Genomic DNA, 23,292 nt, shown 5'->3' with positions numbered 1-23,292 from the left:
AAATCCATCTCACTGTACTCTCCCACTCAAACTCTCTGCTCCTCACAGCCTATCGGTTCCCTCATCCCCTTGTGTCTCCTGCCTCTTTTGCTCCTTTTCCCTACATTCCCCACTCCATTGGGTGCTCACCTCCGTGCCCATCAAAGCTATCGCTTTAATCAATCTTGTGTTATTACACTTATTCTGGAGACCAGTCTCTAAGCAAGGGACCAGGATTCAAACCTGTGTTGCTCTGTGTTGTCTTGCTTCCAAGACAAATGCGTTTCCCCTCAGCTATCCTGCCAACCCTCTCTTGAATGGAACTCTTCAAAAGTAGGGTCAAATAGCACCTGCTAACAACAGAAGATAGCCCTTAAACTACCCCATCTTCCTATCCAAACTAACCACCCGACCTAACTCACCTACATTCTACCCTCAGGACTACACTATGCAATGTGCCACTAAGTAAATACTGGAGCACGCCCTGAAGGCCTGGTAGGTCCGTCTTTTTCCTTCAGTGTTATATTTGTTTTCAATCCCAGGTTCCCTCCCTTTTGCCCTGTGAGCACTTTGAAACATTTACAAATGCACAATAAATACAAATAAGTAAGGCTGTCCATGTTTAATACAGCATAACGGCTTGCAGTTCCCGTCCCTGGTACATGTCCCTTCTCTTGCTCCATCACCAGCTCCAGCACCACGTCATCCAACCCAACAATGATTTTTATGTAAAACCATCTTATCCTAGGGCTGCCTCTGCTCTCTGTTATTGGAGACTGTGTAAGGTATTTCCACTCCAAATGAAACCCAATCCTTAAATTAATACAAATGCATAAAGAGCAATTACAAACACAAACCTAAACCGTACATCAAAGACCTTTATTGTTAAACACATTTAAATGCGTTGGCATTGCAATCTGAATTGCGTGGAGATGTGGGCCTCTTCTCCTGCCTAAGCCGGCTTTTTCTCTGCAAATGATGCACCAAAAGGGACGAGATGAATCTTTATTCAGGGGAATTCAAAGTCAACACTTCCATAGATGCTTTAGCTACACAATGGAACCCGCCTTTAAAATTAAGCGTGCAGTGGTGATCTTTATTTCGTATTAAAATGTGTAATGAAAGATGTGACTGCTTCATTTCACTTTGCCCAGCCAGAAAATGGCTATTTTGCTGTTGGGTCTCAAAGCGGGTGCAAGTGAAAATGTAGCACTCCCTGAACTAGAAAAAGTCTCCTCGAATTTGCCGAGAGAACGGGTTCTGTCTCCGAGCTTTACGTCCTGTGTTACTAGTGTAAAGAGGGACCCACTTGTGAGCCCACTTGAACCAGAGCTAGTAAATGACTACTCCACAAAGGCATTATGTGGTCACTGCAAGGGACAGATGAGCTGGACGCCCACACATCCCAAATTCATATGCAACCGCACCAAAGGAAAAGCAGAAAGTAAGTATGGGCGAAACAAACACTGATGGGTGCCATCTTTTGGGAAATGATGGGCCTCATTACAAGTCCGGCGGTAACCATGCCTAAAATTCCGGCAGGTTATCGCCGGAATCGTATTACCATTCCGCCTCCGTGATTCCCAGAATTACCGGGGCATTACGACCCCGGTGACCTGGTAAATCCCCATTCCCGTTGAGTCCAGTAGGACTCAACGGGAATGGGGAAGTGGAAACGCCGGCACCATCTTGTGATGGTGCCGGCGTTTCCACGTCCGCCTGCAGGCGGGTGGTGTTAAACCCGCCAGGTCAGACCTGGCGGGAATGACACCTTCCGCCTGCAGTACTTTAGATAACCCGGTCCAGAAACAACAGTGGCAGCGGGTTTACCGCCACTGTTATTTTCAGACTGGACTACTCCTAATGAGGCCCTATGTCTTTGTCTCCCGCGCTAAGATTGCTTAGTGCAATTCCGAGAGATCCCCTAAGGGAAGCTGGACTCCATACCGTATCCTGAAGTCTCATTTTCGTATACATGTGCTAGTCTGGCTGGGTGCTCACAAACTAAATCCCATCAGAGCCCAGGGCACCATCCCGCCTGGAAAATGTTAAACCACTCCAAGAGAATAACACATCATGACTCTAGGTTGATGTGGGCCCACGGCATTTCAAAGGCAACACCGTTAGAACCCTCACACCCTAAGGCCCCCAGTTTCGCCAAAGGCCTTCACCTAGGGGGAAAGAGACTGACATTGCTATGGGTAGCTACAGTCTGTGTCCTGAGAGTAAGAAGTCCTGCGGCCCATTTAAAGAGAATCCTGGTGACATTTCCACCCAATTAAATTGGTGATAAACTAAAGAGTCTAAGTGTGAAAAAACATTCAAATTTTGGACTCAAGTGTGAACACAAACATCCTTTCCTCCCGAAATCAAGCTCTGAACGTAGCAGCTCATTGAGTGCAATCTTAAGCTTAGCCAAGCATATTACATTACCCTGTATCACCCTCTGCACCAGCTACTGATAAGAGGAGCATTTATGCTCTCATCCTAGACAAGCTGGAGCAGATGCTGATTGGGTGGTGCCCCAACGCCTTCAGACACCTTCAGTTAATTTCTCCCAAACACCCATCCTTTGCTGCTCGCTGTGCCGGCCGGCTCATGGGAGCCTATATCAACATGCCTGCAGCCGGGAAAAACAGTCTGAGGCACCCAAGCGGTGCATAGATCATATTGGAAAGATAAGGAATGCAAAGCGGGGGCTAATTGATGCAGATAATCACGGGACAGGAATCCGTCAGAATTAGCACTGCTTCATTCTGAAAAAGGCAGTGTTTCTAGTAAATAGATTGCTATTAAAGGGGTAGTTCGCTCAGAAATGTTGTTGTCCCAATCGATCCGACATGTGTTTTCGATCGTATATCATATGCACCTTACCTTAGTTTCTCATTTTTATACCTGAGAGAATGCCTGCCTGGGCACCGCCATCTTGTGGAAATCTTATCCGTTGATCCATCACCCTAAGTTCAAGTGCCCTTGCGGCACTAAATCATTTCCTTTCGAGTCTCCCTGATTTGTTTGAGCTCTGTTCATCTATCTGCACTCCACACATTTACAGCAGGTATTTATGCTGCTATAAAATAATTAACTCATTAGTCGCTATTTAGTCACCTTATATTATGTACAAATGTCTTTACCAAACCATATTATAATGGTACTTTAACATGGCATGTTCTTTACATGTGTCCTTGCAAATTATTTAATGTTTGCCCGATTAATATTTTCTTTGCACAATTGGTTTTTCTAACATGGCTGTTTTTTCGTGTGTTTTTCATTAACATTGAATTTTCATGTGAAACCTCAGTACGTTAATGTATACAAACCAAAACATTTCTATTTATCTCACTGTTGATTGTGTACTTTTTCAATATTCAGGAACTATGGCCAATATTCAGCACTACATGTAGGAGCTGGAATATTCAGAATAGGAAATCTGGAAAGAGAAAAAAGTCGAGACCATGAGGAATCCGATGGTAGTTGTGATAATCAATCACCAGAGCCTGAACCCAGTCGCATCTAGGACGTTTCCACCTGGTGTACCTGCTATCATTGTGAGGTTATGCCAAGTGTGTTAGAGACCTGCTGTCGGTGAGAAAACTCCAGCTGCTTGGCCTACATTGCCGAAGAAGACACACCACCACTATGTGTTATTGAGCTGCATGATTTCAGGGCAGCCTGCCTTACAAGATCCGTGTTGCGAATGCTGATGGTCCTTATGCACGAACTTCGATCTACAGTTTTCCTGTGCAATCCAAGTGACAAGTAAGTTAACTCAATATATGGGGCCTCATTACACGGTATGCGGTAACCATGGCGCTATTAGCGCCATGGTTGCCGCCAGTATTTTACTGTGTCCGCCTTGGTGGATGGCAGAATTACCGCCCTACTCCAAGGTGAGCAGGGGCGGTAATTCCCCATTCACCAACGCACTTCCCCATGCCCATTTTTGCCCCCATAGGGCTCAATGGGAATGGGGAAGGAGCCAATTACGGTACCGCAAATTGCGGTACCGTAATTAGCACCAAGGTGCCTTTGCGGGCCCGTTCCTTAACGGCTGGTAAAACCAGCGGTTGAGGTCGGGTCCCGCAAAGGGACCTCGTAGTAAGGTGGTAAAGGTTTACCGGTACCGGTAAACCCTTACCGCATTCCGTGTAATGAGGCCCATGGTGTGTGTTTGATAACGGAGACGGCTAACATTTCATGTTGTTCCCATATATCATTGTAACTTCTATGGGTCAGTGACGAAAACATTTTACTTTACATTGAATACATTTTTTTCTAATCTCAAATCCTAATATTCAGTTTTAGCATCTGCATCCAAACAATGACCTTTCTTTCACTTGGAAGTAAAAATAAAATGTGCCACCATCTCCCCAACTATTTATCATCGATTAGGTGTTCACAATTTTAATGGATCCCCACTTGATATCCCAAGCGCTGTTAGTGCTTTCAACAAAAATTTGCTTTTTAATAGCTCACAACGCCTTACATTTAAAAAGTATTTACAACATTTACATGCAGTTATTGGGTTCATTCAAACAAACCTTTTTTGTATCTCTTTCACAGGTGGTACATGCTTGTGGCCTACCATGCGTTTACATGGTGGATTCATGGAAGACTGGGATTCTGTGTTCGACGAGTGATGCCTGCCTGTGTGATTTGCGCCATTCGTGAAAAATTCCCAAGTGACTCAGGACAATAACGTGGCAGTATACATACAGTGCCTGGACCACAGCAGAACAATTTGTAGTTCATCATTGAAACCCACTTTACAAAAAATATTAACAAAACATTTAAATATGAGTTGATAGGAATAGTGGGTGGAAATTATTTGTAAGTACACAACATGTACAAACATTTAAGAGGATTGAGATTGATTGGTATTCTTCAACAGGTTTACTGGTCTATTGCGCCCTACTCATCCACATCCATCCCCCCACCGTCATCAACGGCAGTTCGCACCTTTAGCCGTGCTCTCGTAAGGGGGCTGACTAGGTGGGAAGGCTGAAGGTGTCGAATACCATGTACAACTCAAAGGGCTCTTTGACACGTGGACCATTGACTGCATGGCCTCTCCAGACCTGATGTCTCCAGACTCCCCGTGGAAGACCCCATCCCTGCAATGAACATATCTCTGTGTCCTTTCAATTTGTTCAGGGCCTATTGCGCTCCCCTCATCCACATCCATCCTCCGGTCTCAATGGCAGTTCGTACCTTTGGCCATGTGCTCGCAATGGGGCTTCACGCTTCACTAGAGGGATGTGGGGGGGTTCCAAATTTGCCATAGATGCCTTGTGGGTGTGAACGAACACGTCACACATTCACATACACACCCACTTCTGGAAGCCTTTATAAAAACTGTGGAGGTTAAAGGAATAGTGCCATCAAAAATTTTATTGGCTCAAAGATGGGCCATCCTCAAAAATATATATAAAAAATATTCATTAAGAAAGTTCCTATGTAAACTTTTGAGCAAATGAGGCTCAATGTCACAGATTTAAAGCACTGGGAGGCATCCATTTTGTGAAATGGATGAGCCTTGTGTGCTTGTGTTAATTTCTGCCGTTGCAGCACTAATGAAGCAAAAGCCAGTCAGCTGTAATAAACAAAAGCTACCAGCAGGTTGCTTTTGCTTCATTATTGCTGGAGAGCAGAGATTAACACAAGCTGCTGCTGGTAAGTGCTTTTAATGTCCTTTTTTTAAAAAACACTACAAAATAAATGCTGCGGTTTTCTTTCCAACTTAGAAAGAAAACTGCAGCATTTATAACACTGTATTTATGTTTGCTGTGGCTTCAGCTTTGAGTCTTCTGGGCTCCCCCAACCCGGGTCGGGGGGAGCTCAGGAGACTCAAAGCTGAAGCCAGAGCAAACATAAATACAACGTTGTTGTATTTAAATATGCTGTGGTTTTCTTTCAATGTTTCCCGGAGCCTGAGAAACATAGAAAGAAAACCACCGCATTTAGAAATACAACAATGTATTTCTGACTGCAGTGGCTTTCACTTTGAGTCTCCTGGACTCCCCCAACCTGAGTGAGCCCAGGAGACTCAAAGCGAAAGCTGCTGCAGTCAGAAATACATTGTTGTTGTATTTGTAGATACTGCAGCATTCATAGAAAGAAAACCGCAGCATTTACAAATACATCAACGTTGTATTTATAATTGCTGCGCCTTCGCTTTTTGCTTTTAATTTTACATTTTCTGTGCTTCCCTGGGTTTGGGAGCACCGAAAACGTAAAATGAAAGTGAAGACAGCCTCCCAAGCTCATGTACAGCTCTGCGCTGGCTGCAGTAAGCAAAAGCTCCCAGTAGGGGGCTTTTGCTGCTTGTTTAGTGCCGCCAGGGCAGAGCTTAACATGAGCTGAGGAGGCTGCCTGAAATGGCAAAATGGATGCTCCCATGTAAATACTTTGAGCCTTGTTTGTTCAAAAGTTTACATAGGGACTATCATTCAAATTATGTGTAATGCATGTTTTTCATTATTGCCCATCTTTTGGGACAATAATATTTTTGAGCGCACTATTCCTTTAACAAGACAACATCTCTGAAATCAACTAGGGATATCGTCATCTAACCAGTTTTTTCATTGCTTCCTGAATCGGCTCATCTGCTCTTCCAACTAACGCTTAGTCAACTTTTACTATTGGTTTCCTTAGTGTCCAATGTTATCTGCTCTGCCACTTTCTGTTGCTTTATACTCAATGTACATCATATTCTCAATTTGATATTTGCAAAAGGTCTACACCATTATTAACCGTCCAATGTACTTTTTTCTCTGCAACTAGGACATGGGCCACTTCATTTATACCTTCATTTCTAACTTTAAGTGTTATGTGGATGACACTCAGGCTATCCCCTCAGCCTACTCTCCTCCCTCTCTCATTCCTGGGTGTCTATCCACTATTCTGGGTTGTTGCACCTCAAACAATCTCTTCCTTATTGCCAGTAAAACTGAGATCCTTTTCATTGACACCCCTACTCCTGCTTTCCATCTCTCATTCTGCCTGCCTTCCTTGGGCCCTCTACCTTCGCCTTCCTTTGAGTCAAAAAACCTAGGTATCATCTTCGACTCCACTTTCTCCTTCTCTCCACACTTGACGGACCGTCCGAAAAAGGACCACTTTCAGCTGCACCTCTGCAGAGGAATTCTACCTTTTCTCACTTTATCACAGAAGCTCACTGTCTCGAGAGCCCTGGTTCTCTCCAACGTGGACTACCGCACCAGCCGCTTTCTCAATCTGCTTACCTCTACTCTTTGCCCTCTGCAACTAATCTAGAGCAGGACTGCAAGACTTATCCTTTGCCTCAAGCCCAGGCACCATATATCTCCAGCCCTGAAATTTTTCCACTGGTTCCCGGTGACTGCAAGAATCAAGTTTAAGACCCTCTGCATCGTCCACAAGCATTCCTGAGGCCGTAGCCCACACTACAGCCAACTCTCTTACGAAATACCTTCCTTCTAGAGCCCCTCGCTCTGCTACTGCCAACTCTATGAGAGTCAGACGCTTCCCTAGACAGACACTGGGTGTTGGATATGATATGATATGGCATTTGTAACGCGCCTATACACAAGTGTTTCAAGGCGCGACGAGGCAGGGAGGGGGGAACAGGTGGAAGACAGACAACGATCCTACTAGGCCAGGTGTCATTCAGATCGCGCAAGTGCAGGGGTAGGGGGAAGGGAAGAAGTGCAAGGGGGGGAGGGGGGGAAGTGCAAGAGGGGAGGGGGAAGTGCAGTACAAGGTAAGTAGAATAAAATAAATAATAAATAAATAAATAAGGAGGGCCAGCTGGTGGCAAGTGCAAGGTAAGTGCAGGTAAGTGCTGGGAAGGGGGGGCTGGAGGGATACAGAGACAGTCCCGCAGTGCAGGGGTTGCCAGGGAGGCAGTGCAAGTGGAGAGTGGCTGGGCCCAGGGTCGGGGAGAGTGGCCCAGTTGCGGATCTCTCTCCCCTGCAGATGCCTCCCTCTGGAATGACCTCCTTGCACTTACCCTGAGCAACTCTGCTCTGGCTGCACTTACTCTGTGCAATGCTGCCCCGATTCCCACTTCCCCTACCATCTCCCTCGCATTTCCCCCTCTCCCTTCAGCATGTATTTCACGTTGCCGCACTTACACGATCTGAATGACACCCCTTGTAGGATCTTCCCTCCGTTGTCTTGTGGCTCCTACAAACACGTGTGTCCATGCGCATTATAATTGACATATATTATCCTCATATAACATAACTTTACTCGGTATTGCTTCCAAATCTAATATTTCATAGGGCATGTTCTCAGTTTATGTTTGCTTAGTACTCAGTACTAAGTACATTATTTTGACATTGAATTTTTGTTGTTTTTTCTAACAGCTCATAAGGACAATCCAAAAATGCCTTCATGTATCGTGTTTGGTTGCCCCAATGTTAGCCATGCCAAAAGTGAAAGTACAGTCCTGCATGTCTTTCCGAGGGATATCAATTCAGTAAAAATATGTCTGTCAAACTGCGGCTTTCAAATGTCCGAGACTGAAAGCAGAGCCAACGATTTCAGGGCTGACTTGAGGGGCAATTGATTCCCCGTCTGCAACATGCAGTTCTCTGAAGAAATGCATGAACGGTCCAAGTTCACTAAAAAGGGTTGCCCCAAACTCCATCGCAAATTAATACCCAATGCTGTTCCTACTGAATTTGAGCACATGCTAAACCCGGTGAGTAGTTTATTGGGGTCCGATTATTCTAATCTATTGCACTATTTTGTAAAATGTGTGTATATAATATGTTTTTCAAACGATCATCCAACACATAGAAATAATATGTGAACAGGTAACAATAAATGAGTTGTAATTTTGGATAAATACTTCTATTTATATTTTACTGCACAGGTTTCCGCTGTTGCATAGTGTTCTATGGTTTATACATTTATATGTGTGGATTACTTTAAGTATACCTTGTATAATGTGGAGACATTAATAGTTCAGAGCAACGTGAGCCTTCTCGAAAAAGTGTGTCTTTTACAAATTGGTCAGTTTGTCAAATATGTTCATTAGCATCTCGGCCTTTGCCTATACCGCACCCACGGCAGTACAGACCGTTACCATGGAGGAAACCGCAGACACGTCCAACAACCAAATGGTGAGGCCGACTGACTGCAACATAAGCTTACTTTACCGCTTTTCTAGTTGTATAATTCATAATACAAATGTACATTTTCCATTTACGAATTATGTTAATATATGTATCAATTAAAGGATTTACATTGTACATCTACCACTATTCCCGAGTCTACAGTCGCCACACTCAGCATTAAAGTAATTCTTTGAAAAATATACTTCTGATGGGACCATTCCAAATGATTTGTTTCAGTGCATAGCAACCCCAAATTCTGTCAAAGTGGCATGTAGGCTTCAATTTAAATATTGTCCATCATGATCTTTTAAAGTTTAATATTTTCCTTTTACTTCTTTATTATTGCTATTACATTGCTATAGGTGGAGGCTGGAACTTCAACAACGAACTATTCTTGTGCAGAAACTGTTCTGAAGGATGAGGTATGATAAGGGATAATTTATTGTTATTATCTTATTATTTAATTTTTTAATTTGCAATACCATCTGCAAATTGAAAAGCATTAGCTCAGCAACCTCGATGTATTTGTCACAGAAACAAAAGCCACAATGAAATTTTAAGCAATTAGAACAGTAGATTACTTTATCTATACGGAGGTCATGTATATACTGATAGTTCGGTTCAATGTGAGGCTTTTACGTAGATTGAACAATATGAACGTTTTTTGGAAAAGACGCAATGTGTTCATTAGCATGTCTGTCTTTACATAGGTGACACTGATGGACGTACAGACAATTAACATGGAGGAAACCACAGACACTTCCAACATCCACACGGTGAGGACGAGTGACTTGCACATAAACTTACATTCTCTTTGGATGTGGTGTAGTTTATAATCCAAATGTCCATTGTCCATTTAGCAATGTGTTAATATATGTATCAATTAAAGGATATAGATTCTAGGCCCATCACTTTTCCTTAGTTAACATCAACCGCATTCAACATTCAAGTAATTCAAGAAGGTCAGAGCTCTGGCCCTTTCCAGGGTGGACTAGTGCAAGAGCCTCTTCCACAATCTTGCTCTTTCCTCTCTTCGCCCCCGTCAACTATTGCAGAAGAGTGATGCAAGACTTATCCTTGGCCTGAAGCCCACGGACAGCATCTCTACCACTATAAAATCCCTCCACTGGATCTTGGTCGCCCACAGCAGGTGTGACTAGTGGCCTGGTCCTTCATGAATCTTACAGGCTACCAAGTCCTCTGCCCAGTCGACACCAGCACCCACCACCATCAACACTTGCATTTAGTTCCCCTGCATTACTTCACAGCGGCTGGGCATCCACCCCCAGGGACACCTCCGCACAAGCACTTAGCCAGTAACTTCCTCCCATGGCACTTACCATACTGGTCTCCAACCAGCACTTGCCCATACATTGGTCCACCACCCTCCACCCACTCCCTTCCCGCTCTCCTTCACTGCGAACATAACTTGCATGGATATGAATGTGAGAGGGTCTAGTAGTACAGTTTGCGTTTATTTATTGCTATTGTTTTGTTACTCCACTTGTTTACCTACCCATTTTGGCTTTGACGCCACTATTTGTTGGATAGGCACATTCTAAATAATCATCAACTGAAAGTCAAATCGATGCAGAAATGAAGATTGCTGTAATCGATTCACCCATAAGCCAAGTAAGCCATTCAAAACTGAACTGACATTAGACATGCATTAATTATAGTGATGTCATATTTTATTTTGAACTTGCTCATTGCACATGTGGCCCTGGGTGCAACATTCCATGCATCCTGGCGCGAAATAGCATGTTTGTCCAATCTTTCAAACCCTTTGCGCCCATTTCCAGGTCCACAGTGTCCTGTCTGCACTGAACACGGCGCATCTGTGAAACAATCCGTAAATGTTGTGTCACCAGGCACGTTTATACTGTTAACATGCAAGTAAATATTTTTGTATCCGTAATTCTGGAAATATTTCATTGCGTTTCAGCGCACAGCTTCCCAAGAATATTTTTCATTTTTGTGGGATGCATACCCACATAATCAAAACGCACTGTAAATACTGCATGAAGGGTCTCATTGTTATTTTGGCCTTGATTCCATCACACTAGCAACTTCAAGGACGCAATGTTGCAAATATCCACACAGAATTGATAAGATTCACTATATTAAAAGCAGACACAGCAAAGTTCAGTTTCTATTTCTGAAACATTTGTTTCCCGTGTCAGAGAGAATGGACGCTCAAAGCACAATGTAAGTAATTATGCAGGTAAGCATGGGAAGTGTGTGGTATACTATATGGTTAACTATGTCACAGATACATGTTCAATTTGACTCAAATAATCGACATCGTACGTGTTAACTGAACTTGCTGCTTGCCCCTTCACCACCCAAGACCTGTGTTTCCCACCATGCCTCGAACGCGCAGCTCCCTGACTTTATTTGTGCCCAGAGTGGTATCTCCTACTGTCATTATTAGCCTTCGCCGGCTCTGCCGACATAGCCCCCTGTTATACAGGGCAAGGCTTTCCAGTTTAGGCTCGTTGACTCATTGCACCACTGTTCCTATTTATCTCCTAAGCGTCCTGCACGCTGGTCCGCCACATATGTCTAAGGGCTGTGTGCCTCCATCTGGGTGCTCTCTCTGGTCCGTGAAGCCAGCCAACACTTTCCAATGGCTTTAGAGCGAGACTGTGTTTAGCACTCGAGCAAGTGTCACAGTATTTGACTGCCTTCTGTTCTGAACTGACCAGGTTAGCCCCTTTCTCTCTGCAGATGGCTACTAGCACTGCACATGTAATCTATTTACAATACAACTGTTTTGTTGACTCTACACCTTTGTACTGCTTAACCCGTGCACCTGCATTACCTACAACTGCATATTTGATGTTGTATTTCATGTACCAGCAATTAAATGCCTGATGTAGCCAGTCTGTCTACTCACACCTATTTCGACCAATATGCCTGCCTGCATGTCTGAGGAAGCCCCCGTACCATGAGGTGTGCTTTTGCCAGTCTTTTACTCCCACCTATTTTAACTCATATGCCTGTCTGCATGCCTGATGTAGCCCCCCCCCTGTACCATAAGGCGTGGCTTTGCCAGTCTTGTACTTGCACCTATTCTGGCTGTAACCATATACATACTCATGCACTTCATTAATGTACTATGCACTGTAACTAGCGCCTAGGTGCCTCTGGGCTTTGTGCGCTGAAATAAATGCACACATTTAAAAAATAAATAAATATAACTTGACATCATAGTTAACATATGCATTTACTGTGTATATTATAATAAAAAATGTGTACTGAGATTTTTTTTTTATTCTCGATTTTACAGTTACATCACCCCAATGTGCCATGGTGTGACGCTTCCTGTGGATGGCTTCTTCAATCGGAATTGGACTATACTAGTGAACAACGCATTGTTGATTACAATTATCTGGGACGATTGCCCAACAACAATCTGTCCTTTCGCCGCTGCAGCAACAAGGAGCAATATGGCAGCCTATAGATTATGAAAACGTGCTGATGTTAAAAAGTTGCATTCCGAACTGAAACCACTGCATCCATCTCACTCCGATATTGCAATGTACGTCGACTGAAAAAACTTTCTGCGAACTATACAACGACTGTGATTAATCGATCGATGAAGAGAATTGGCAGTGTAAGATGTTTTTGTGGACATAATCTCCTCTTTTCAGGGTTTTAACAAAAATAAAAAGTACTTCATACCATTCTGATTATCACAGTTTTATTCTAAATATACGTTTTTCAACCCTTTGGTGATGAGAATGAAAAGTCTCGCCATCTAGGGCGATGTGTCTGTTTATGTTCCGGGTTATGAATTAGATAATGTTATGACATTGGTGATGACAGGGTACGTTTGGCAACACTGACCACCAAAGTAATTAAAATAGGTGGAGCATATTGTTATGACAAGTGATGTTAGCTTGAGGGGCGGGTGATATGATTTAGTGCCGTGAGGGCACTTGAACCTAGGTCGAGGGATCAAAAGATAAGATGTCCACAAGATGGAAGTGCCACTGCAGGCGTTTTTGCCAGTATAAAAGTGAGGAAAACTAAGGTAAGGTGCATAGGATTTTTTTTAAGATGTATCGATATACGATCGAAAACACATGCATGAACGATTTGGACAATAACATTTCTGAGCATACTACCCTTTAACGTTAGAATTTCTTCCACCTGGATTGTATGCTCTTTAACGGTTTAGTGTATCTGAGTGTGGTATGCCGCACTTTACATCCCTCATCCCCTACGGCAGGTTTCAACGTTTACGCTCAGCCGATCTACCAAACAGTGAACTAGGGAAAGACTGAGGAAGACTAAGACCATCACTGTCCACGAATGGCTGAGTCCAGTGATGGTAGGAGCTCGAGGAATAGTGTGTTAAGCCTGTACTCTCTGCTCCACTAACAGGCCAGGGGCATCCTCACTCTGTGTCTTTTAAAAACATAGAAGCTCTCATTAAGTAGTTGAAGAAAACAATAGAATGCATAACAGAGTTATATAACCATCACCTCTACGAGCTGAAAAGACTTTGTAAAGAGGAGGCAAGAGACACACCTTTTCTATGATGCTACAGAGACTTCTCCGAGATATACTATAAACATAGGTGCCTGCCAGAATATCCCATTTCACCAGACTCAAGGGCGCCTTTTTAAGATTCAGTCCTATCTTTGCCTATTGTACAGACCAATAGTATCCCTCTACATATGATATAAGAGCATTTATGCATCACTCATTCCGGGGAAATGTGATTATGTCAGAAAGCAGGGACTAATTGCATAATAAATGCCACCACAAGCCAATTTAAACATGATTCAATTTTTGTTCTCCCTGTATACTCGAGGTCCAGGCAAATCTAATCAAACACCACACTCACCACAATAAATGCATACAGTATGACAATTCACTGGGAAGAAAAGAGGCACATGAACCCTTCATGAAAAACACAAACATTATTATACCTAAAATATGACTCCATCACATCTTAAAATGCCATGCACCAATTATCAATCTACAAAATCTCGCCATTGCACAACCAACTATTTGCAAGTCTGTTAATACCCTAGGTCCAGTATCTCAGCCAACACATTAGACCCTTCACACTAAACACCTAGCTGGGGCAGACAAGGGGGAAGGAAAAACTCTCTGTCCACAAAGTACTGTGTTAGAGTCTGAACTGTAAGAAACTCATGGTGGCAACAGTAAAGACAGACACAAGTGATCACAATTCAAGGGTGTTTCTTGAACTATAAATGCAGGGTGGAAAAAACACCTAACCTAAACCTTTGATGGGAGCAAGCATTGACCATCAAATGAAAAATAAGGCAGTCCTAGTGGCGTTGTGTCAGATAAAAGGGCCTATACTAAGAAAAAAAAACTATTGCCACTCCTTACGCTAAATACAAAAAGAAGTGTAGGATGATGTTCTCAAGAAAGAAAGAAGTGTTCACAAAATGATAAATCAGGATGTGGTACTTGAGGTCTGCCTTCCCATGTTTTTAGCAAGGACCAGGTAGGACTTTGGAGCACAGCACATGTACAAGCTTTTCCAGCAGAAGCTAACAGTTCTGGTTTCAGCAATCAGGACATCTGGTTGTTAGGCAGAAACCTGTGCAGTTCCCTAAGGGACCACTGCAAAAGATTTAGGACTACAGGTGGTTGGCAGTAAACCCAATTGGTAGCAGTCTGTACCACCCAGATTTACCTGGTAGCTGTGGCTGAGCAGTCAGACTTCTCTCAAGATGAGTTAGGCAGTATATAGAGTATACACAATAGGTACAGAGACACAGTAGCATAACCAAACACTCACCAGAGCTTTGGTGTAAAAGTATATAATTATTTATTTAAAGACACACTTGTAAATTACACTAGCACAAAGAGAGGTAAATAAATTCAACACACAGTCACTATTATATATATACAACCCTAATTACTTATTAGACAAGTCTTAATGAGAAACACCACTTATTTTCAGACAGAGGTGAGCGCTTAACATAAGATGGCACTCTAATAAGTTATTAAAAAGGGAGGGAAAAAGGCAGAGTTATGAAAGCACACAAATTTCAATACTTTTCAAAGAACCACAGTGAGGCAGGTTAGGCAAAGTCTACTGGGGAGCAAGGAAGTTCAAATGCCAGACCCACTCTTAGAGAGAGCAAGCGAAATGTGTCCAGGATCACACAGTGGGGTTATGCCCAAAGAGTCTTTGTAGAAAGTTTGCAAAAGATTGAGATCAAGTCAGGAAAAGTTAGTTAACAGGTCCCAGGCTAGCCCAGGTTAGAAAGTCGAGGATTTACCGTCACCCCGAATGATCTGTCGCAAGGGAAGCCAGGCGGGACACAGTACCTGAAGGTGGGAACAACGCTCCAGCGGGGGCAGTTGTTCCTGGCAGTGGGTGCGAGTCAGTGTTTCGTCCAGAGGAAGAGGTGGTCTCGACGTGGAGAAAAGCTGAAGGTCGTTGCGCTGCCAGGGAAGAAACCAGCCGCAGAGTTTCCCGGTTACAAGGTACCACCCTTTTCTTCGCGTTAGTGGTGATCCGTGGTATTCCGGTTGCCGGGGTGCTTGGCACGGGCAAGGCGGCCCCGAGATGGTCCAGGAAGGCGAAAAGACGGGCAAACTGGTTATCCCCTCCAGTCAAAGGAAGAAGACTCTCCGGGCTGGAGATCTCCTCTGTCGTCGGGAAAAGTGGTGAGACGGTTCAGCAGGGCTCCACTGGTGGTGTCGTCGTTGCAGGTCGGCTCGGCTTCTCCCTCCTCGGATTCTTTAGGTCCTGTGGCGACTTCTGAAGTTCCAGTCCCCAAAGCCCTGCTTTTATGCAGAAAACCCCCATTCATTCAGCCTAGCTGTCACTCAAACATGCTAAGTGGTGAGCCGGGCGGCTCACCACTTGGGCCAATCACACAAGAGTGCGACTTGAGTTGCCGAGGCAACTCAGTCCAGGGTGCCTAAACCCCCTCCCACACCCCCTGTGGTACCCAGACAGAGTGCCATCACTTTTGGAGGCTTCTGTGGAGAAGCCCGCAAAAAGTGGAACAAAGGGCTCGACTTGGGTTGGAGTCACAGAAGCGAACACAAACGCCATTTTGGAACCAAGTTTCGGCAAAAAATATGAATTTATATTAATTTAATAAACCGGCGGCATGTTCGAGGCTATTTTAAAAAGTGGTAGCCTCGAACAATGGGAAAATCCCATAGGAATATATTTGTGGTCGAATATAAAAAGTAGTATCCACTGCCACCAGCCAAAATTCGGTCTGGGGGAACTGGACAGTGCCCCCTCGAACAACAGACCCTGGGGCTATCGAATTGCCCCGACCAGTACGTTCACAATATGATGGTTTGTACTGGGTCTGTTCACAATTTAAGACTAGTAAAGCCTATGATGACTTTACATGCCCTGGGAGACAGTAGTCAGTCCCAGGGTATGGAGTCTATGTTGGGGGGTCGCTATGACACCCCTGGGTTACTGCACGGAGGGTGCTGTGTAACCCACATACCAAAAACACATGAAGCCCTATGGGGTAAAGGATCCCATAGCCCATAAAACACATACAAAAGTCAAAGGAACACCTCAAATCATGTCTAAGAGTGGGAGAAAAAGAGTTTCACTCTTAGCAGGAGAAAAAAATAAACCCCAAAAATCCAGCAAAGCTGCTGGGGGACTCACCAGGTTTGGGAAATTAGCCGTTGCAGAGAATTCTCCCTAACACTGGTTGTTAAGTCTCTTTTCTATCAAAAGTCTCTTGCCGCTGTGGGCCTGATGAATTCACACAAACAAACAAACACAAGGTTCTGTTCCACGTATATTTTGGGTGATCGCTTCACCCCTGGGTCCCCCTCTTCCCGGCACAGACCCCTCACAAATTGTATTCAGCAAATGAAACAAAAAACAGTTCTTTTCTCTGCGAACTTTGGATGATGACTTATACTTAAAGAACAATCTTCTCTGTTACTTTTGCACAATGTCTTTTCAACAGTTCACTGTGAACCTCCCTTTCACGGGTTCACCTTTGTCAACGAACATTTTCTGGTTCCTTTAGGCATCAGGCTTCAGCCCTTCTTGTCGGTATCCCTCCTTCAGGTTCACTCTTGCCAATTTCCCACAAATAGTTCCCTGTGGACATCCCTCCATCAGGTTCAAAAATTTCCACACACTGTTCATAAATACTTCAGGCTTTTGCCCCTTTTTGTCAGCATCCCTCTGCCGGGTTCACTCTTGCCAACTTCATAAATCATGCCTTTCGTAATCACTTGTCAGTCAAAGTCTTTTGAATGTACAGAGGATTTTGCAAGACCCCTGTATAATCACTTTAACTGTTCCTTTAGGGGCTTCTGGTATTTGCAGTTTCAAAAAATACAGGAGTGACCAGAGTCTCTCGAATAAGCAGCCACGTGGTGCCAGATCCCTCTGCAGCTGGTCTCCCCCTTTTCTATCAGTTCTTTAAATTTATCTCAACTTGCTACTTTGAGGCTTTCACTCAACACAGTTCGGTTTTCATCAGTTTTCCCCTCAACTCACTGGCTGTGATGAACCGCTTGGCAGTTCAGAGTATCTGGAGTCAAGGTCAAGGTATTTAGAAAACGGAGAACAATGTTTCTCCCCAGCTTGGTTATCAGAGGAGGAGGGTCTCGTGTAACACTAACATCTGCTGCAACACACTCTGGATATTGTTTGCGGTCTTACGATTCCTTCTGCAGAGGGTTCACGGCCCTTGGTCAGAAAGGGCAAGGTCTCTTCTCTCCTTGTCACCCCCTCGGTATGTTGCGTCTTTCTCCTCCTCTTGAACTGCTGTGCCGAGTTAGCTCTCACGTTGTGCGGTCTGCCTTGCTCGTCCTGTGCTCTCCTTCTCCACCTTTTATCCCTGTGGGGAAGGGAAAGGGCCGTCAGGTGTGTGTGATATTGGTCAATTTTGCTGACTCTACCTGACCCTTGTCGGGACATGTCAGGTAAATGGCTCTGGTGTTAGTCTGTTGTCTTTTGTGGTGCGTGAAAGTGTTTGTGTTGGAAAAGGGCGGGGGGGATTAGAGAGGTTGAGTGTCCTATGTAGTAAGATCGTAAAGAGAGATTAATAGAAGTGGAATGCCGCATCTCACCAATCAGTGTTCCCGTTCCACTCTCCGAGGGAAACCCATCCAGGTGATCCTCCCTCACTGGTCCACCCCCTGGAACTGGATCCAATTCACCTGGATGACAGATCCCCCGGGGTCTAGTTCGGGACACACCTTCACATTTCTCACAGCACCCTATCCTATTTTTGACCACATATCAATGCCACATAATGTACTTATGGAAGTTCAGTACTTAACCGATGTACAGGTTGTATACATTGACTTTATATCAGTGACTGTTAAGTCAATTTATTTTTGTCTTACTACCATAAACAAATTTGAAGTCTGCTTATGTTGTCTATGTTCAATTATTCCTTTTGTATAGTGCTAAACCCTGTCAGGGTGCATCAGAACAATTTTGTACACTGTGGTAAAAAAAAGAGACTAATGCAGAGAGCAATGCAGATGAGAGAGCAGAGAAAGTCTGGTTCCGTATGCGATCAAGAACCGACCCTTTTCAGAGCTCTTCTGAAATTCACTGAACTCGTTTTATTAGCAATGCAACATAAATGGCTCATTGCTGCAAAATTTTCGTCATTTGCATGGTGGAGTGCAAAAGTGCAGTGCAAAAGGCAGCGTACAAGCGTGCATGCTGCCTTTTGCTTGCGTTTTTGCACTCTGCCATCATGAATTGAAGTAAACGCTAGCTGGCATTTAAGCATGGCAGGCAGCATTTACAGTGGATCCCTGCAGGGGCTGCCTTCTTTTTGCTGGAGCATAAAGCCTTCGTGGTCCATAGGGATCCCCAGCATTTGTGCTAGTATGAAAATGCACGCCGGCAGAAATGCCAGGAGTATTTGTACGGCGGAGAAGAATTGTGTGGCGGAAACGCAAGTTGCATTCCACCCTCCTCTGTGCCATATAAATGAACAAAAATGGGCCATGGCGGAAATCAATTGTGTAAAAGCCTTTCGCAAGGCTTTTACGCTGTTAATTCCTGCCCCGGCCATTTTATGCAAGGATGAAAATGAGCCCCCATATGTCTCGGATAGTTATTGCAGAGAACTTCAAATGGTGGAGGCTTGATGTTGGAAAGATCCATTCTGATGGCACCCATAGTATGCCTAGCACAATGCAATAGGCTATGAGATGCTGACCTCAAACATTTGGTCAGCTGATAGTACTCTGGTGTGGTAATGGGGCACCTGGCTGTCAATGTCTTTATATTCAGATGTTGGTCTTGTTGGTTTCTTTGTAACAATTTTCTTTCCCCTCTTTTTTCAGGGTGGCAGTTCTTCTCAGTCTTTGGCAGGCAAGATAGTCCCAACAGCCTACATCCTAACCAGGCTTTCATCACTTTTTTCATCTTCAAGGTCCTCAATGTCTCGGTAAGACATTTTGTTTGCTCTATTTATTTTGGTCAACTGGGTGATGTAAAAGGGAAAGAGGTTGTTGCATTTCCAACCCTTCACATCTTCATAGTATGGCCCCCTTAACTTTTCATATATAATAATGTACACATCAACAAACATATCACTGTCAGCCAAACATTTCTTGTTTTGCATGCTAACACACCTTGGTCCATCTGATCACTCGCTGATGGGCTAGGGCGTATGTTGGCTTTCTTGGCGTTACTCCAGATTTTTGCCAGATATTCTTCTGTCTCTCTCTGGTTCTCTGAGCTAAGGCAAGTTAATTTGGCAGCTTACTCTATGTCATAATCTTTCCTCCTCTCAATGGCATATGCCTTTTTGAGCAGTGGGGTTTCCACATCAAACAGGCTTTGTCCTGGCCAAAGCCTAGTTGGCTTGCTTCTTGCCCATTTTCAAGAGTGTGCATTTTCCCCATAATGTTCTTGGCTTGCTAAGGATGTAAAGATCCAGTCAACAGCTAGTAATCTAAGAGTAATTAAAAGTAGTAGCAGGGTACGTCATGCACTAAGGGATCAACAGATGCTCGAGACCCATGTCAGGCTTCAAGCCAAAGACTCATTATCAAAACACAAGGGTTGGAGTAAGGATATTTCTCCTCAAAAGGTGAACAAAACAAAGGAGAGGGAAAGTTGTAGGGATTCTAAATCAAGTCTCCTGGTAGGAAGGACCTGGTCCAGAGCCCAAGTTTAATGACTTCTCCCGGGTTGTGGGGAGGGTAATGGTTCCATAGCCATCAGAAGACAGTTCATGTGTTCCCCATCAGTCCCAGGTCAATTGGCAAGCTGCAGTCATAATAGCCACCCCCCAGCACAGGGTTGTGTCAGTATGTGGTCTGCTGGGATTCCGACCACCGTTTCAGTTCCTCCCAAAGTGGTTACCTGCTTAGGTGTCCTTTAAGCCCGCCACCGTTTCCTTTTGTTCTTCAATGCTTGAAGTCCTTTGGGCTCTTTTTGTCAGGGAATCACCTGTTTTCTAGCTAATGGTTCTCAAAATGCATTGGGTTTTGCCTCTCTTAATTATTCCTCTTGGCTCAGCTTTCTCCCTGAACCTTCTTGACTTTGGTTTCAAGTCCTGACTTCACAGCACCAAAAGCCATGTCCATTGCTTGGTCTCACAAAGAAGGCAATCATTTCTTTGGTGAGGCCAGAAGTTCTCCCACTAGAGTCTGCAGTAGGACTCCGGCTAGCATGCACAAACTTATTTCCCTTAAGCAAGTGTTATTTACAATCATTGATGGGCTTCACACTCACACCAGAATCCAGACTGACTCCCTCCGAGCCTTGGTTCTCGTCTCTCTATGTCACTGCTCTCTTTGGACTACGGGTTTTGGCCCTTCCAGTCTCTTGGTCCAAGGCCATAAGGATTTCAGACTCACTCCTGCCAGTCCATTTGCTGCAACGCAACTCTGGCACTACTGAGCTCACCTTCTAACACTCAGCACCGCTTTCAGCTGTTGGCTCTTGTGGCTTTGCCAATTTTTGTTTATTAGTGTGTACCTATACACCTCTTCCACCTTTCCTTGTTCTCCACCGTCCTCCGCGTCAGATGAACATTTTAAAGACACAGCATTTTCACAACAATGTCGATTAACTGTGCTCTCACCACTCAAAGCTTTGCAATCCATTATATGTGAAAATACAGCATACAATACTGGATGAAATTAGCGGTGTCAAAAATGAAACGGATTCATGGGTATATAAATGCCACATTGATGATTTCTGGAGCATTTATGATGCATTCTAGGAAAATTAAAACACAAATAAGGCTGCAGAGCAAAAAGGGAACTTTGCCAATCTGGTAAACATTATGAAGTGGAATAAGTGGGAATTTTCCTCACAGGGATTTCTACAATAATAAGCACTGCCAAATCCAACAAGTCTTTCTTTTGTAAATGTAATGTAGATGCTTAGCCTGTTATATGCTCTGTTAGCTTTATGAAAGAAATCTTGCCCTCTATGGTCATAAAGCCAGACCTACTAGCTTTGCTAATGCATGCTCCTTTAAAGGTATGTGACAAAGGCCCATGCCTGGTTTCAAGTCCTTCTAGTAGGTTGACCAATGGGGCCAGGCACATCGCCAAACTATATAATGGGGATACCCATGTCAGCTTCACTTAGCCCCACCATAGGGCAGAGAAAAGTCACAGAAAAAACACTGAGGGCCAGATTACTGAAGCTTTGCACTGGTGCAAGTGCAAAGTTTGCACTGTATTAGCACTAGGGCAAAGTCTGCCCTATTTCTTAAAAACGGGGACATATTAGAAAACCATTGCACCATGACAAGTGCAGTTTGGCATGGTGTAAGGACCAAGTCAAAAATTACCCTAGTACAAAAAAGATACATTTTCGATGCATTTTTGAACAGGGGCAAAGTTTGCCCTAGTGCCAATACTATTCCATATTAGCACTAGTAACTTTGCCCTGGTGCAAAAAGACAGTGAAAATGTATATTTTTTGCACCGGGGCAACTTTTGCCCTTAATGCTTGTAACATGCCAAAATGCACTTGTCATGATGCAATGATTTTCTAATATTATTTCCAAGTGTTTGTAGAAATAGGTTCAAACTTTATCCTAGTCCTAATACCGTGGAACTTTGCACTTGCACTGTTGCAAAGTTTCTGTGATCTGGCCACTGATTGACATGAAGGACCTGGTCCTTTAAAAACACCCCAGCCCTTGAGGGGAATATGATGCTCTACCAGTGAGAATACATTGGTCCCTGCAGCTCCCCCCCCCCCCCACTGAACAACATTCTGTACCATTAAGTAGATAACACAATTTCCAGTTTTGTCCATTTATGGAAATAAAAACTAGCACAAAGGTTACTCACAATCTGTCCCACATCGTCCGCTGAGAGTGCCCCACAGAATAGGATCTTGTCAGAGTTGTCTTGGAGAGCTCTACTGAATGCCTATGCAAACCTACCAAGAAATTTGAATCCTCCCCCACGACCCTGCAGAGAGTTTGCACACAGCATTTACAGAAACTGACACCTTCAACATGATCAAGAAAGCCCTCACCATCTCAACAGTTTGGCAATGTGCTGCCACAGAGACCTGCAAGTCAAAGAACGCTGCAGTCGCTTCTCTTCAAGACAGATAGATTGCATGTCAGCAGAGAAGTCGTGGCAATTACAAAAAATGCTGCTCTCAGGCTCACATATATAGCAAACCTTTCACATAAGAGAAGTCCTGTTCCATGGCATGGGCATAGCGGAGGCAGACAGAAGGGAGACAAGGAGTGTGTGAATTCCAAGATGCTGAGAAGCTCCTTTATAAGTTTGGCCCTGTCTCTTTACCAGTGAGTACTTTCATCTGAGCGCTTTATAGACGACCAATTCCGAAGTCCCAACTAATTATAAGCAATAGGTGCAAGACCTCACAGTGCACTCGGCTGAGGGGCAGGGCATACAGGGCAATTAAAGCCCACCTCTAAATTCACCAGTGTGTGCATTTAGAGGACATTAAGGCAAGCAATTGGAGTAATTTGACTGGAGAGTGGTGAGGAAAGTTTGGAGATGGTTGGAAGGGGTTTGGAGGATAGTGAGAGGAGGAGGCTCGAGACCAGAGGGCCCAGTGACATTAAGAGCGTGCAAGTGCACGGTAAAAGAAAAAGGGGGAACGTGCATGGAAGGGGAGAGAGGTGAAAAGTGCGGAACAGAGGAGAGAACAGAATAAATAAGTAAAATAAATAAAGGTGGTGGTACAGCCAGCAAGTGGCAAGTGCTAGGTTAAGCAGATAGAGTA

At 44.1% G+C, this 23,292-nt stretch overlaps 1 protein-coding gene across 1 annotated transcript in view; it reads right to left on the bottom strand.

The window, feature by feature from the left end:
- The window catches only part of PPP2R5B (protein phosphatase 2 regulatory subunit B'beta), a 574,560-nt gene that overhangs the window by 101,703 nt on the left and 449,565 nt on the right, over positions 1 to 23,292 (bottom strand). The window lies entirely within an intron of this gene.

This window comes from Ambystoma mexicanum, chromosome 2p (assembly GCF_040938575.1).
Source record: "Ambystoma mexicanum isolate Mex_15411 chromosome 2p, UKY_AmexF1_1, whole genome shotgun sequence".
NCBI classification, from domain to species: domain Eukaryota; kingdom Metazoa; phylum Chordata; class Amphibia; order Caudata; family Ambystomatidae; genus Ambystoma; species Ambystoma mexicanum.
Note: the sequence above shows the minus strand (reverse complement) of the source record. Positions and strands in the feature narration are given on the sequence as shown.